The sequence below is a fragment of the Neltuma alba genome, unplaced genomic scaffold (assembly GCF_004799145.2).
Source record: "Neltuma alba isolate B1F8T4 unplaced genomic scaffold, ASM479914v2 tig00002822_pilon, whole genome shotgun sequence".
Classification (NCBI taxonomy): domain Eukaryota; kingdom Viridiplantae; phylum Streptophyta; class Magnoliopsida; order Fabales; family Fabaceae; genus Neltuma; species Neltuma alba.
In genome coordinates this window covers 246,158-261,475 of record NW_021633030.1, presented here as the reverse complement: position 1 = coordinate 261,475, position 15,318 = coordinate 246,158, and the positions used below count along the sequence as shown (strand labels likewise).

Genomic DNA, 15,318 nt, shown 5'->3' with positions numbered 1-15,318 from the left:
AGGATTCAAAATAAAAAGAAGCAAATGTTATTATATCTTGCAATGATTTGTGACCAATTCTACGATTAGGTTTCCCATGTAAGTTCATTATCTGAAACAATTCGTGAATTCTGTTTATTTCAAAATAGGGTCTTCATTATTTAGTGTTTTAAAACCTTTTTATTCAAGCGCTAGTTTGTAACTTACTTGGGCGTCTTTCACTTTTTGCTTCATAAGAAAACAAACAGAGTTAGTTATTTATAATAAATAGATGTTGTTTTCCTAAAATATACTTGTTAATCAAGTGTATTGGTTAGAACTACTATTACCAGAAGAACTGCCTTAAAAAAAATACATAAATAAGAAAGACAAAATGGACTGAGGTCTTATATTTAGAACTAAAATAAAAATCAAACGAGATCTTATACTAAGAATCGGAGGTTGTGTGTGTGTACACACATGCATTTTTTTTGCTTCATATCTGCATGCCTCATATATCTACACCCCCCCCCCCCCCCGGGGAGGAACATATACATGTGGTATCACTAGCCAGCCGGGATACATTGTCCTCACGAAAAAATAGTATGTGAATTATTGGTTTCAATTTAAAATCAATAACAAAACTTATATAAAGCAGAATTATTCACTAGCCATAAACAATGGGTTCCTCTCTTGGTATCGGTGTTTTTTAGTTGTTCTTTTTAATTTCTTCTCATGCTTTTGTATTCAGTTCCCTTTTTTTTTTAAAAAGATTTATTGATGATTTCAATAATAGATAAATAATCATAATTATATAATAAAGAAAATTTAAATAGTTGGATGTCCCGTTGGAGGAAAAAAATATATTTTGGGAGGACTATGATTGAAAACTTTAGATTTCTTAAGTGGGGATATGCCTGTGAAAAGGCAGACTTCCCAGTTGCTACGCAAAGAAGCAGCACAGAACTGTCATGCAAAATTAAATTACACAGCAAATCAAATGTGGAAGTTTGACCCAACGAGGTAATGAAAAACATAAAGCAATCTTAACTGATTTTAATCACGGACATTTGATAACAGCATTTGTGCTTCTTTTCTAGGAAGGGGCGAGAAAACTGGAACGACACCATCACTTCAAATTAAAACAGAAAAATATTACAGAAACACAGTACCATCACTTTCAGATTAAAAAAGAAAAATATGTCAGAAACGCAATACCATCACTTCAAATTAAAACAGAAAATATTACAGAAACACGCTGAAACTGATACATAGAATGGATAAACCCACACATGTCAGAGCACTTGACCTCAGGAACGAGAAGTGTTGTCCATGATGTTAGAAACTACCTCCTTACTTTCTCTGAGAACTTCAACACTTCGACTGAGCATCGAACGCTTGCCAGCCATGGAAGGCGACTCCTCCAGCAAGCTTTCAATTCCTCCAAAACTTGAAGACGTGAAACATGCAGTGATTTCCTTCTCCAACTCCCTATCTATCAGATTGTTGATGCTGAACTGCAGGTGCAGGGCTATGGAATCAATGAGCCTCCTCAGCACAGTCCTCCAATAAGCAATCATTCTCATCTTCATGTCATAAGCTTGATTCAGAACTTCCATGTGCGGTCCCAGATGACCAATCTCTATGTCGTTTCCAAGACCATTAATATTTGCAGCACTATGACCTTGGCGCACAAGTTCAACAAAAGAAGACTGCTGAGCCATCAGATTACTGTATTCAGTCATGTACTCTGGATTACAAGTGTAATCTGTCAGCTTTTCCATTTCGATGGCCTCCTTTACGTGTTTCTTTGAATACTCTCTCATTCGAGCAATCATATTTTCTCCTGCTCTGCATGTCCACCTCTGAAGCTGATAATAGTGTTCTGAATGGCGGTTGATGACTCCAATCACCACTTTTTCCAGATAGTCCCACACATCATCAACAAGCTGAATCGGCCTCGACGAGATTCCTTCGACTTTCTTCCGCAATAAAGCCAGAAAAGCCGTGCGAGGCATGAAGTTTGGGAGGCCTATCCACTTGGCTTCCTCCATGAGCATTATTTCATCCGTGAGAAAATTCTTTTTGTGGTTGCTTTCTGGACATTCATGAAGATCTTTTGAGTAATTGTTCAGCTTCTCAACCAAGCGAGCCGTGCAATGCATGCTTTTGTCATCTGGGTACTCGTCAAATTCTCCTCTGATTAGAATTTTCTTGAGTGACTCCTTCACCGAGCTAATTATATGCATGAAAGCAGCCATAGCATCACCAGTGGAAGTTAGGTTTTTCGGTAAGCTCTCCAACTCAGAAAGCTGAGAATTGAGCTTCTCGTTGATTTTTTTAACATTTCTGGAAGTGTCTTGGAAATAATTGAAGCTTGAAGCTGAACTAGCTTCTGAGCCAAAACAGGTACACCCACCATGGATTCGTCTATCTTTGACAGAAGAGGATGACTCTGGAACAGCATAGCTTCCTCCCTTCGAGCATCTTCATAGGACTCATCATTAATTCGATTCCTCACACAAATATAACCAAGACCGATGTTTACATCATCAGCAGTAACCTTCTCTCGCAATCCTTCGGGAGCCTTATCTGCTTTTGTTACAACAGCCAGAGTTCTCAAACCAGTTCTGTCAACACTCTGTGACATCCTAATGGATTCACAGGTTGGAAAATCAACAGTAGCTGAGAGAACATTCAAAATGATAGTTTCCTCAGGTTTGATGTACTCCATGATCATGTCTTTGATCTGGTCATAAATATTCTCAGGCTGTCCGTGAACAGGAACTCTGGTTATTCCTGGCAAGTCCACCATGGTGAGATCAGGAACACCATTTTTCTTCACCAGCAAAGTCAGAGGGGTATTGCGAATCCCTTTGGACGTCCCTGCAAGCTCTTCAGTGGCTATGTTTATAGCATCTGAGACATGCTGTTCATCTGTTGATACATTTTTGTTATTATACTCCAAGACAAGCTCTGGCTCTGGCAGAGGGTGGTTTTGGAGCCTCATAATTAAGGGCACCCTCGTGCAGATTCCTTGCCCACGTGGCAAACTGATTCCTGCGAGAGATTCCAAGACACTGGACTTGCCAGAAGACTGGTCACCGACAACGACAATGCTTGGAAGCTGAATGCCTTCTTTGGTGATGTTAAGGCGTCTGAGGTTCTCCACAGCGTCAAGAATTGGTCGGATCTTCTCATTGTAGGAAGAGACAATGGGTGGAAGAATGTCACCATCGGACTTCTGAGGTTGCTGATTTGGGTCGAAGGACAAAGAGTTTAGCTTCTGAATAAGAAAATCTTCGACAGAATACCTTCCCATTTTGGTTGCGTGCTTTTATGAGTATAGAGTTTGCAGAAAACTGAGAAGACGTTTGAAGGGGTAGAGAAGGTGTGCATTGTGGACAATGATTCGGAAGATGGGGGTTTATATAGTAATGGGTGGCTTAGAACAATGATTCAGATGAACGCGTTTGGAATTTTCTCAGTGAAAGAGGGAGCTGGGATTATTGATGCCTTTTGGTGACTTACTCCGCAAGGAAAGACAAAAGAGATGGGGGGGAACTTTAGTGACTTGACTTCCTATAGGTGGTAACTTCGCATTGTATCTGATGTAATGTTCTCGTATATTTAATAACACAGTATTACTAATGTTGGAATGAATTACAAAGTTATAGTAGTATAGCCATTTGTGATATTAAGAGTTTTCCAAGCAAACTAAATCAAATATAGAATTAAACACTTTAAAGATACTACCTCCGGTCCTAATTATGAGACCCAATTGACTTATTTGAGGAGATTAAGGAAGTAAGTTAAGTTAGTTATTTGTAATAAATAAGTGTTGTCATTCCTAAAATATCCTTACTAATTAAGTGTATTGACTAGAACTATCATTATTAGAAGGATTATTTTGGAAAAAAAAAATACATAAATATGAGAGACAAAATGGATTGAGGTCTTATAATTAGAACCAAACAAAAAGTCAAACGGGGTCTTATAATAAGGATCGGAGGTAGTATAATATTAGAGCTAATTCCATTTTCGGGCTACATATGACTATCTCCAGATTATATTTGTCTAGAATGAAAGGAATATTTTTGTCAATGTACATAATTATCAATTTTTTTAAAAATTATTTTATGTGTGGTGCCTAAACTGTGAAATATTCTGCTTATCTATTCTCATATCTACGTTGGCAATGTATACACACATGCAGACATAAAACTCACGTGTACTTTTCATCAGTGTCAATTAACATAACCATGTATATGCAAAATTCTTAATCCACAAAAATACAAAAGGTTAAGGTGGGTAAAGTATCGTAAAGTATTATACATCTATTATCCTAAATAAAATATTTTGTTGTACATCTAATATCTTAAAATATTTTTTAAATATATTTAACACCCTAAATCATATTTTGTTGTGTCCAACACCCTAGAATACCATTTTAAGTGCTTTCAGTACTCTAAATTATTTTTTTAATGCATTAAGCACTCGAAATTGCTAAGCATAAAATTGCACTAAAAAAATACTACCTGGTCCTTAATTTAAGAATCAATTAGCTAATTTGGAGAGATTAATAAAGTTATTTCTTCGGTTTTTAGTGTAAAAGTTATTTAACTAATTTGATTAGATTAAGAAAGTTAAACAAGTTAGTTAATTATAAAAAATATGACATGTTTTTCCTAAAATATTATAATTATTTTTTTTAATATCCTCCATTATCTTGATTATAGTCGACGGAGTAGTAATAAAGGTAATTTAAAAAAATTGATAAATATGAAAAATAGGTCTTATATTAAAAACCAAGAATAATTTAATAATTAGATCCTACATTAAGAACTTAAGGAGTACTAAATTACTTAATTAGCATATGCTATATGATCTCTTTGATATACATTAATTTACAAGTAAAAAAATTAGTTTAGATAAAAATAATAAATATAAATATTTTAAAATAATTTAATAACTTTTTTAATCTCTTTAAATAAGTCAATTGGATACTAGATGCACCTAAAAACACTTTAAAATGTACCACAAAATATTTTCAAATAGGATTAATATAATTTTTTGTCTCCTAAGTTTGTTCTGATTTTAGTTTTAGTTCTCTCAAATTTTAAATCATAAGTGTTGGTTTTGGCAAAAAAAAAAAATATAGGTTTTGGTTTCTTAATGGATAAAATGGTTTATATTTTTATTAAATTATAAGGACCAATATTTAAAAAAAACTTAAGGAAGTAAAACTTATAGTTTGAAATTTAAAAAATCAAAACCAAAATTATATTAACCTTTTAGAATGTTATATTCATGTAAAAAAAATATTTTAATGTGTTGGATGCCTTCTATTAAAAAAAAAAATACACGCAAAGATCACTTTATGTGACGGAAACCATGTGAGGTTTTCTTTCCCCGTTGTCTTACCTTAGTGTCCACGTCATCTTCCGTACACCAACTTGAAATGGGCGGAGACCTTTTTTTTTGGGCCAAAATAAGCACAGAGACTTAACGCGAGAGCTTTGTTTTAGTCTTTTGTTTTTTGACGGAAAAGGGCTTTCTTTATAAAAATATATGAATTTAGTTTTAAAAAAATCAGATTGAAGAACAAATGATTTAACACCTCTAAGTCAAGTCAACATTTATTTTCTTTTTATTAGCCTTTTTATGCATTGGTTGTGCATTCGGTCTCTTTCCTTCCAGCGTTTGTTTTCCACCTTTCGCTTTTGTTTGTATAAACTTTTTTCATCCGTCTTTCTCACTCAGCACTGCTTCTCCTCGTACAAGAATCATCGTCACTTTGGGCATCACCCTCACCGTGGGTTTTCTTTTTATTGGTTCATTTGAATTTAAAAAAATTATATTGAAATAAAAATAAAAAGGGAAAAAGAAGCGATGCGTTGTAAGCAGATAAAAAGAAAAATATTTTAATAGATAATTTTATATTTAATCAGATAAAAGTAGTACGTTGGTGGAAAAAAAGGTTACGACAAATAAAATCAGAAGAAATGAAACAAGAAATTACCCATACGAGGAAGATAGGCTCTTTCTTGATAATCACATGGCAAGTTAAAAAAGAACAAAAGGGGAAAAAAAAGAAGAAAGGAAAACCATATTTATCAGCAATGGGACTCTTTCGGTGGGATCCTACTCTTTTTCTTTCAAACTAAGGAAAAGGGAATGAAATAACTCATAGTAAGGATTCGTTTCACTTACTATTGGAACTTGGATTGAAAAAAAATCATTTCATCTACCTTTCTTTGTCTCTAACAGAAAATCGACATGTTGCGAATTGGCATAATCAAAAGTATGGCACGTGGCAAGGTACTAAAAATCAAATCAGTAGTTAAAATAATTGTAATTCATGTTTGAACAAATCATGATGTTGTGAAATAAACAAAGTTAGAAAGTAATAGATATATGCATACAGAGAGAATAGATACAACAGAAAGAGTTTACTTATACTATTCAGTATCTTAATACAAATGAAATGCTTTATTTATAGATATAATTTTACATATCAAAGGTCTCTTCCATGTTAAATGATATACAGTTGATAATAAAATCCATGAACAGGGTGGGAGTTGAATTACAAAAATAATGGAATAATGGGGGAGTTTCTTACAACCTTTTGCAAAGATTGTTGAGGCTTCCATGCCTTTTATCGCTAAGGCTGCAGCGCTAAAGGCTCATTTAAAAGTAACAGTAGATAATAAGTTTCAAATATTATTATTAAATCTGTTTGTCTGGATTTAGTTTCCTTTGTTCACTCTTCAGTGATGATTTTCAACAGCGATTTAAAAAAAAAAAATGAGTGCTGAAAGTTTGGCTTTTAGTGATGATTTTTTTTGTCGTCGTTGAAAGTCTACACTAAAAGTTTTGAAAGGCAAACTATCAGTGGCAACTTTGTAAAGCTTTTTTTTTTCCCCCTAATATTTCTTTTTATCATCATGTTCTCCATAAAATAAGTGATAATTTTATATCTTTAGGTAAAAGATGGTGTAATTTTCAATTTTTTTATGATTTTCAAAGAATTGTATTCTAAAATTGGTATAGTTTCTTTTCAATAATTTAGATACAAATTCTTTGAAAAACCATAAAAAATTGAAAAATACTCCATTTTTGCCGATAAGGTATAAAAATGTCACTCATTTTATATATAATGTAAGGATGAGAAAAAAACGAAAGTAGGAGAAAATTAAGAGACAATAGATGGGCAGCCAAAAAGTGGCCGCTAACACTTCAAATCCAGCAGATGTGCTTACCAAGTTCTCTGCCTGGGTAATGATGATAGGGACACCCGCCACCATCCACCATCTAGTTTTAGATTAAGATGCTACTAGTATTGGATAGTTGTAAAATGTTTTGCGTTTACACTTCTTTGCTGGTTTTCATTTGATTGTTTTGAATGTGATTTGTGTTAGTATACTTTTTTTTTGGTCGGGAAAAAAAAACACAACCTTGTACTTAAATTTTTGCATCATATATGAGGTTCATTAGGTGTCATTGCTTACTACTATCTCCAGTCTTAAATGTAGAAGGTACACAAGGAATTGACTTTGATTTTAAATACGAGATCTCAATCTATTTTGTTTTTTAAATTTGTCATTATCACCCCAAAGTATCCTATAACTGAGTATCCATAATGAGGGAGTTTTCGCACAATAGTAGCTATAATGCATATGATTAATCAGAAAGGGTAGTCTTGCGTAAATCAAAGCGAAACTCAAAGCTTCTTGAAACAAACAATAATAATTGTGAATCTTACTTTAAAGAAGGTGAGAAAATGAGCGTGAGAGAATATAAGAACCTGTTGCTGTCGCCAAAAGAGAAGGATGCCATAGACCAAAGTCGGAAAAATGTAAGAGCTAGTGAGTTCACAAATGACAAAGCGCTAACCCCTAGAGATGAAGAATGGATGCATAAGGCTTAGTAAGAGGGATTGGGGGATGAGCAGGATTGAGGGGACTAACTAGGGTGGGGAAAAAAGTGGAGATCCTTCAAACAAGCTGTAACAAATGAGAATGAGAAGGAAGCAAAGGATGTGGAAGAGGATTGGTGGAGTAGCAAGCGTTAGAAGGAGAGGATCATGGTGAAGATGACGCCACAAGGGCTGAACGTCATCATATCCCTATGGGAAAAGGAACAACTAGCCAAGAGGTGGCAGAATGCCCTAATAGTGAAGTTGCTAAGGTGAATGGTAAATCCGAAATATCTGGAGGCTAAACCATAGCAACTACGGGCAAAATATAGGGAGATGAAGATGATTGATGTGGGTTCTGGTTTCTTTATAGTGTAATTCTCTAAGAAAAAGGACTATGACTGAGCCTTGACAAGTGGTCCTTGGTTGTTGTATGAACATTACCTCCCTGTACAATTGTGGAAGATGGATTTTGATTTAGAGGAGGAGTCTATAACGAAGATAGCGGCTTGGACACATATAGCAAAGCTCTCTCTCAACTGTTATGATAAAGGAATTTTGTATGTCTTAGGTTCGCAGGTAGGTAGAGTGCTGAAAATGGATATGAACACATTCTGCCATAAGAAGGGACAATTTGCATACCTTTACATGGAGCTAGACCTAATATCTCCCCTACAACCAATGGTGCTGATAAATGGCACGGCAAAAGAATCTAGTATGAGGGCGTTCACCTTATTTATTTTAGCTGAGGAAGGTGTGGGCAAGACGCTGACTGTTGCCCTTACAAGAATGTAAGGAGTATGGATGGAGAAGGATAAAATGTTGGGCAGGAAGGAATGGAAGTGGTGGCAAACGATCAGACCAAGGATGAAGGGCAGCCTAGCCAAACACGATTGCAAAAGGCCCAATACATTCAGGCGTGAGTTATGATAACTGGATAGTTGTTCAATATTCCTCGCCAATCTCAAAGGGCAGGAGGTCCAATTAGGAAGGGGAGTGAGGAGAGGCTAGAATCAAGAGTGAATCCCATGAATAACTGGGGAGGATATTAGTTTCATGCATTAGATATAGGTGAAAGTGATAAAGGGGAGAATCTGCTACGAGTGCTGTTGAGTGACCACGTGGTAGCATAAAGAGGGAAGGAAAGTCAGGTCCCCAGAGGAGGATTGAGATTGGGCTGGTAAATGGGTTAAAAAGAGACAGAGCCTCAAAAGTAGACAAATAAGAAAGTAGCCTAGCACCGAAAACCCAGTCAATGATTGTGAGTGAAGTAAAGCGACTAGCAAGGGCCAAGACAGTATTGGGCTTAAAGAATAGAGGCTAGCAAGTGTTGAATCTCAAAAACTGTGCTAGTACATTAGATGTAGGATAGGCAATGCAAGTAGGAAAGCATGCTACAGGCCAGAACCACACGCAGCGGAATGGAATAGAAGAGTGGGAGGGGATTAGGGAGATACCGATAACTATGAAAAATGACAATCTATATGACCTTGGAGTGGGAACTACAAAGAATTTCTTAGTCTATTTGAACCCTCTATCAGTAAAGGAGGATGCACTTGATATGTCTTGTACGATAACGCGAGGACAAGAAGTGAGCAAAAGTGCTGAGTTTTGACTTTCTTATTTTGGTTAATTATGAATATGAAGATATGCATTTGGAATTCGAGAGGGGTTAGGGGGTGAGCTTTTGCAGGTTGTTGTTGGAAATGAAGAAGAAATATCACTTTGATTTTCTCATGCTACTGGAACCACGACAAAGTAGTGGTCGAGTAGATAAGATAGCAAGATGAGTGGGTTTGCAAAACTTTGCAGTGGTAAAGGCCATTGGTTTCATCGGGGGAATTTGGTACATGTGGGATGAGGGGATAGACTTGTTAGTCACTTATATAGCTTCTTAAGTGTTGCACGGAACATTTGATAGAGGTAAGTCTAATGTGTGGGACCTCTCAGCAGTATATGAGGATCCCAACAGAGTCTATCGGCATGAATTATGGTAGCAACTTAAGACAATAAGGGAGTAAGGAATAGGAAAATGGTGTGTTGAAGGTGATTTCATTACTATTTTATGAGCAGACAAACGTGGATCTGTAGGACGCAAGGAATGTGGTCAAGATTGCAACTTTATGGAATGGTACACTACAAATGAGATGGTAGAGGTTGACTACCACGGACCACAGCTTACTTGGAAAAAGGGTGCCTCTTGCAGTAGACTAGATAGATTCACAGCTAACCTAGAGTGGTTTGACTTCTTTCAATTAGCTTCTGTCTTAGCGATTGTGACTTCAAAGCAGAGAACGTCATGCTTAGAGGACAAGAACCTTCAATATTTTCATCCCTTATGTAACACATGAGGGGTTTATGGGGTTGGTGAAGGAGAAGTAGTAGGGAGACATGACTTGGGAAGAGAACATAATGACCTTCTTGACGGAGGTACAAAAATAGGACAAGAGTATTTTTGGCAACCTTAATGAATGGAAATCTAAGCCACCATCCTAGCTGGAACAATTAAATGAGAAAAGTCAGAACAATATATTTTGGGAAAAAAAGAAAAAAGTCATATGGGTGGAACTTGAGAAATGCTTGATACAGGAAGAAACAATGTGGTTGTAGCAATCCTGATGTACTTGGTATAAATTTTAGGACAAAAACACATGGTGCCTTCACACAATAAACCAATGTCAAAAAGGATAAAAGAACATAAAAGCTCTTCAACTAGAGAGTGGCAACGGGTGCTATGACCAAGAAGAGCTCACAGAGACGGGCAACAAATTCTTTTAACAGCTCTACACAATGAAACTAGACAAAGAGGAGGCCCTGGACTTTGGGGATAGGTTCCCTAGTGCCTGACCAGAAGACTTAGAACCTTTGGGCTATATAGCATTATAGTGGGAAGTTAAGCAAGTGCTGTTTACTATGGGGGCTCTAAAAGCTCCAGGTCCAGATAACCTCAACTCTCTCTTGTACACGAGCTAATGGGATACTATTAGGAGCTCTTTAAAAAGACTAGTCCAGGATATCTTCACAAAACCAAAGGAGGTCAAAAGAACTAATGGTACAAATATTGCTCTAATCCCAAAAATCGAGTTACCTCAGACTTTTTGTGACTTTAGACCCATAAGTTTGTGTAATATAGCTTGTAAGGTTGTAATGAAAATTCTAGTGACACGACTTAAGGGGATTATACTTCCTTTGGTTGTTCCTGAAAGGCAAAGCTTTAATAATATTATATTGGCTCAAGAAGTAGTTCATTCAATGAGGAAAAAGAGCAAGTCAAAGAAGGGTTTTATGGCTTTGAAAATTGATATGGAAAAGGCATATGACAAAATGAGTAGGGACTTTGTTATGGGTTGCTTGACTGACTCGGGGATCCCCACGCTGTTTATCAACATTTACCATTGTTTAACTTTAGTGGAGATGTAGATATTGTGGAATGCCTCCAAAAGCAATAAGTTCACTCCAAAGAGGGGCATTAGGCAAGGAGATCCCCTGTCATCTTACCTCTTCATCCTAGTGATGGAGAAACCAGCTCACATGATTCAAAATGAAGTCCAGCTCGGATCCTGGCTTCCTTTTATGTTAAAGAAGAATGGCACAAAATGAGTCTTATATTTAGAATTAAAAGAGTATAACAAAACAAATATAAAGTGTCTAACTATGTATGAATAAGTGAAATTTGATTATTTACAACAGAAATTTAGCGATTTACAATCCAAATTTAGTAGTTTATAGGAAACATAAACACTTGTATTTGGGGGTTATGAATTCTCTTATATTTCTTGCAATACTTATGTTTATTATAAATCTTCGAATTTAAGTTATAAATTAGCGAATTTTGGTTATAAATTGCTAAATTTTACTTATTTATTTACACTTAAACACTGACATTTTGGGTCTTGAATTTTCTTATATTTTTGTAAATAACTGAATTTGGGTTATGAATTGTTTAATTTTTGTTGCAGATTGTCGAATTTTATTTATTCATTCATGCTTGGATGCTTGCATTTGGCATTGTGAATTTCCTTATGTTTTTTATGAATAATTGAATTTTGGTTGTAAATTGATGAATTTTACTTGTATATTATTGAATTTCACTTGTTTATTCAACTAGGACATGCATTTGTTTTGTTATATATATAAAGGAAAATTAATTTGGAGATCCTTACAGTTTTGTTCAATTTTAAATCAGGTCCTTCAATTTTTTTATTTTTCCTTTTTATTGAATCCTATAATTTTGTGCTGTTAGATTCATTAGTCCCTATCGTTAAATAAAGATAAACACTGTTAAAAATCTCTGTTGTCTTCCCATTCCCCACCATTCCCAACCTCACTATTTTCTCCCACTTCTTCGGCCATATCCCATCTCTACAATAGCAAGAAGGCTCACGTCTCTGACGATGTAAGTTTGTATGAAATTGGTTCATTAAACACATGAAAAACTCAAAATTTCAGCTGCATCCCCTATTTGTTTATGGGCTAAGGTGCGCCCAGCACTCTGAACTATTTACCCAAGTGCGTCTAGTGGCTTAAAGTAATTTTAGGTGCATCCAGTGTCCTAAACTAATTAAAATGGTGCGTTCATATCCCAGGCTAACAGAAATGTTATGTTTAACTGTTACTTTCTTGACTCAGCTTAAAGTTGACCCAGATATTCTAAATGGTAGACATATGGGCATTTGATATGTATTATTTTTACTCAAAATTGAATTTATTTCCTTCCTCTTCTTCTAAATAAATTGACTTTTGAGTAAGAATAATACACATGGGGTGCTTATGTGTCTACCATGTAGAATATCTGGGGTCAACTTTAAGTTGAGTCAGGAAAGTAAGAGTTAAACATAACATTTCTGTTAGCCTGGGATATGGACGCACCATTTTAATTAGTTTAGGACACTGAATGCACCCAAAATTACTTTAGGCCACTGGACGCACCTAGGTAAATAATTCGGGGTGTTGGGCGCACCTTAACCCTTTGTTTATTTGATGTATTTCTTCATGTGTCACACTTATCCATTTCCCTCACACAAACTTCCCAACTGGTATTCCTCCGCCACCGTGTTGTGCAAGTACATTATGAAGACAATCTTGAAGATAGGAAGGTGGGAGTCCGGAAGAGCCAGGAAAAAGAAATAAAAAGAGGAAATAGAGACAACGAGATCATGGGAGATTATTTGAAGACTTCAATATGGTGTTTCTTGAAGAGTAATATTTTTCTTAGATTATACAAAGAGCCAATACAGAGCCAGAGGGGGAAGAGAGAGAAGGTTGGGGGTTGTCTTACTCATACAGATCGGTGATGAATGATTGTTCACTACCAAAAAAAAAAGGACCTTAGGGGACGACTTTCAGCGGCAACAAAAAAAGACGCCATTGAAAGTCTACTTTCAGTGGCAACACCAAAAAGTCGCCACTAAAACTAAGACTTTTAGTGGCGACTTTTTTATCGCTGCTGAAACTAATACTTTCAGCGGTGACTTTTTTTGTCACCACTGAAAGTATACCTTTGAGAATCATTGGGTTCACTTTCAGCAGCGACATTATAAAATCGCCATTGAAAGTCTACTTTCAGCAGCGACCATAGAATATTGCCGCTGAAAGTGTAATATAATAATATATATTTTATTTTACAATATTAATAAACAAATTCAATCTGGCTCAGTGGCAAGAAGATTGGACACGAAAGCAGGTGGTCACAAGTTCGAACCTTGAAGAAGACACATTTAAGGTGAAAATATTTGGACGATGACGTGGCAGGGAGGAGTGATGTGGCAATGACATGGAGGTGGCTAGTGATGATGTGGCAGCCGGTGATGATGACGTGGTGGCCGGTGGTGATGACATGGCGTTGGTAAAGCCAATTCTTCTTAAGCATTATTTTCAGCAGCGACTTTTTAGGAGCCTGGTTTGCGTTCCAAGAGTTGTGTGAGAGAAGGATATCAGAATCTAATTGTTGACAAGACAAATGCAGAGATATTAGGGAGAGGTGGGAAGGTTGGGAGAGTGACAGGAAAGGTGTAGATGTAACGAAAATTTTAACGGTGTTTGTCTTTATTTAACAGTAGGGACTAACAGATTTAACAGCACAAAGTTAAAGGATCCAATAAAACGGCAAAAAAGTTCAAGGACCTAATTCTCAAAACTGAATATAACTATAAGGACCTCCAAGTTAATTTTCCCTATACATAAATATACACACACATTTTTTTTTGCATTATATGACTAAGTAAATTGGTTGGCATGGTGATCACATTCCTTTTGGTGTGCCAGTAGGATTGAAGGTTTGACTATTGGCCACCAGCTCTCAGTTTGTCACCACCAGAGGCCGACAATAATTAATATTTGTTTTTTTAAAAAAAAGAGGGGTATTATTGTATTTTCAACCTTAAAATTTAATTTTATTTTGGTCCAAGGGGGTGGATTGAAATTTTGAAATCTTTTAGAGGTTAGCTAATATTAATTTGCTCCTATGGGGTGTGAGAGTTTATTAAAATTCTCCCTAAATTCTATTTAGAATCAAAATAAACATTTTCATTAGCTCTTATTTAAGAGCGGAGGAATAAGTCACAATGCAAATTCATTTCATCTACTTGTGGAATCTGGACACCAAAAAAAGAAAAATCGTTTCGATATATCTAATGAAATATTGACATGTTTCGATTTGGCATAATAAAAATTTTCGACTAATTTCACGTGGCAAGGTATTAAAAGTCAAATCAATTGTTAAAATCATTGCAATTAGTGTTTGAACAAATCATGATTTGTTATCATTGATTAATATATATTGACCTTTGTCTAATAAAAATTGAATACTATACAACCTTCGGTCTTAATTATAAGAACTAGTTGACTAATTTGAGGAGATTAAGAAAATAAGTTGAGTTAGTTATTTGTCCAAAATAGGTATTGTCTTTCCTAAAATATCCTTGCTAATCAAGTGTATTGACTAGAACTACAATTATTAAAAGGACTATCCTGAAAAAAATTAAGTAAATACAAGAGACAAAGTAGATTGAAGTCTTATATTTAGAACCAAAACGAAAGTCAAACAGGTCTTATATTTAGAAACGGAGGAATACATTTATATCTTAAGTACATTTTAATTATCAATCATCATCATCCATCATCCATGTCAATATAACTATATCACCAATATGAATATAACTATAAAAGTAACACAGCCAATGACCCTCCTACGGGCACGTGTCCAGCCTCGGTACAGCAAAAGCAATCTCTTTCTTACTTACATAATGTTACAATCTCCTCAAGATTTTTATAATCTTGACTATCCTACAATTTGAGTAATAACAGCTTATATATATATATATATATATATATCAAAGAATATAGAAATAATCACTAAAGCACAAGTAGTAACTTAAAAAAACAAGAGAGCAATGAATGCATGCTTGCTCTATTTATAGATGATTTCCAAATATATTCATTAA

The 15,318-nt window shown here is 35.4% G+C and overlaps 1 pseudogene; it reads right to left on the bottom strand.

The window, feature by feature from the left end:
• Nucleotides 1–1,223: 1,223 nt before the first annotated feature.
• LOC114739398 (dynamin-related protein 4C-like) lies at nucleotides 1,224–3,280 on the bottom strand (annotated as a pseudogene).
• Between the last annotated feature and the right edge of the window lie 12,038 nt (nucleotides 3,281–15,318).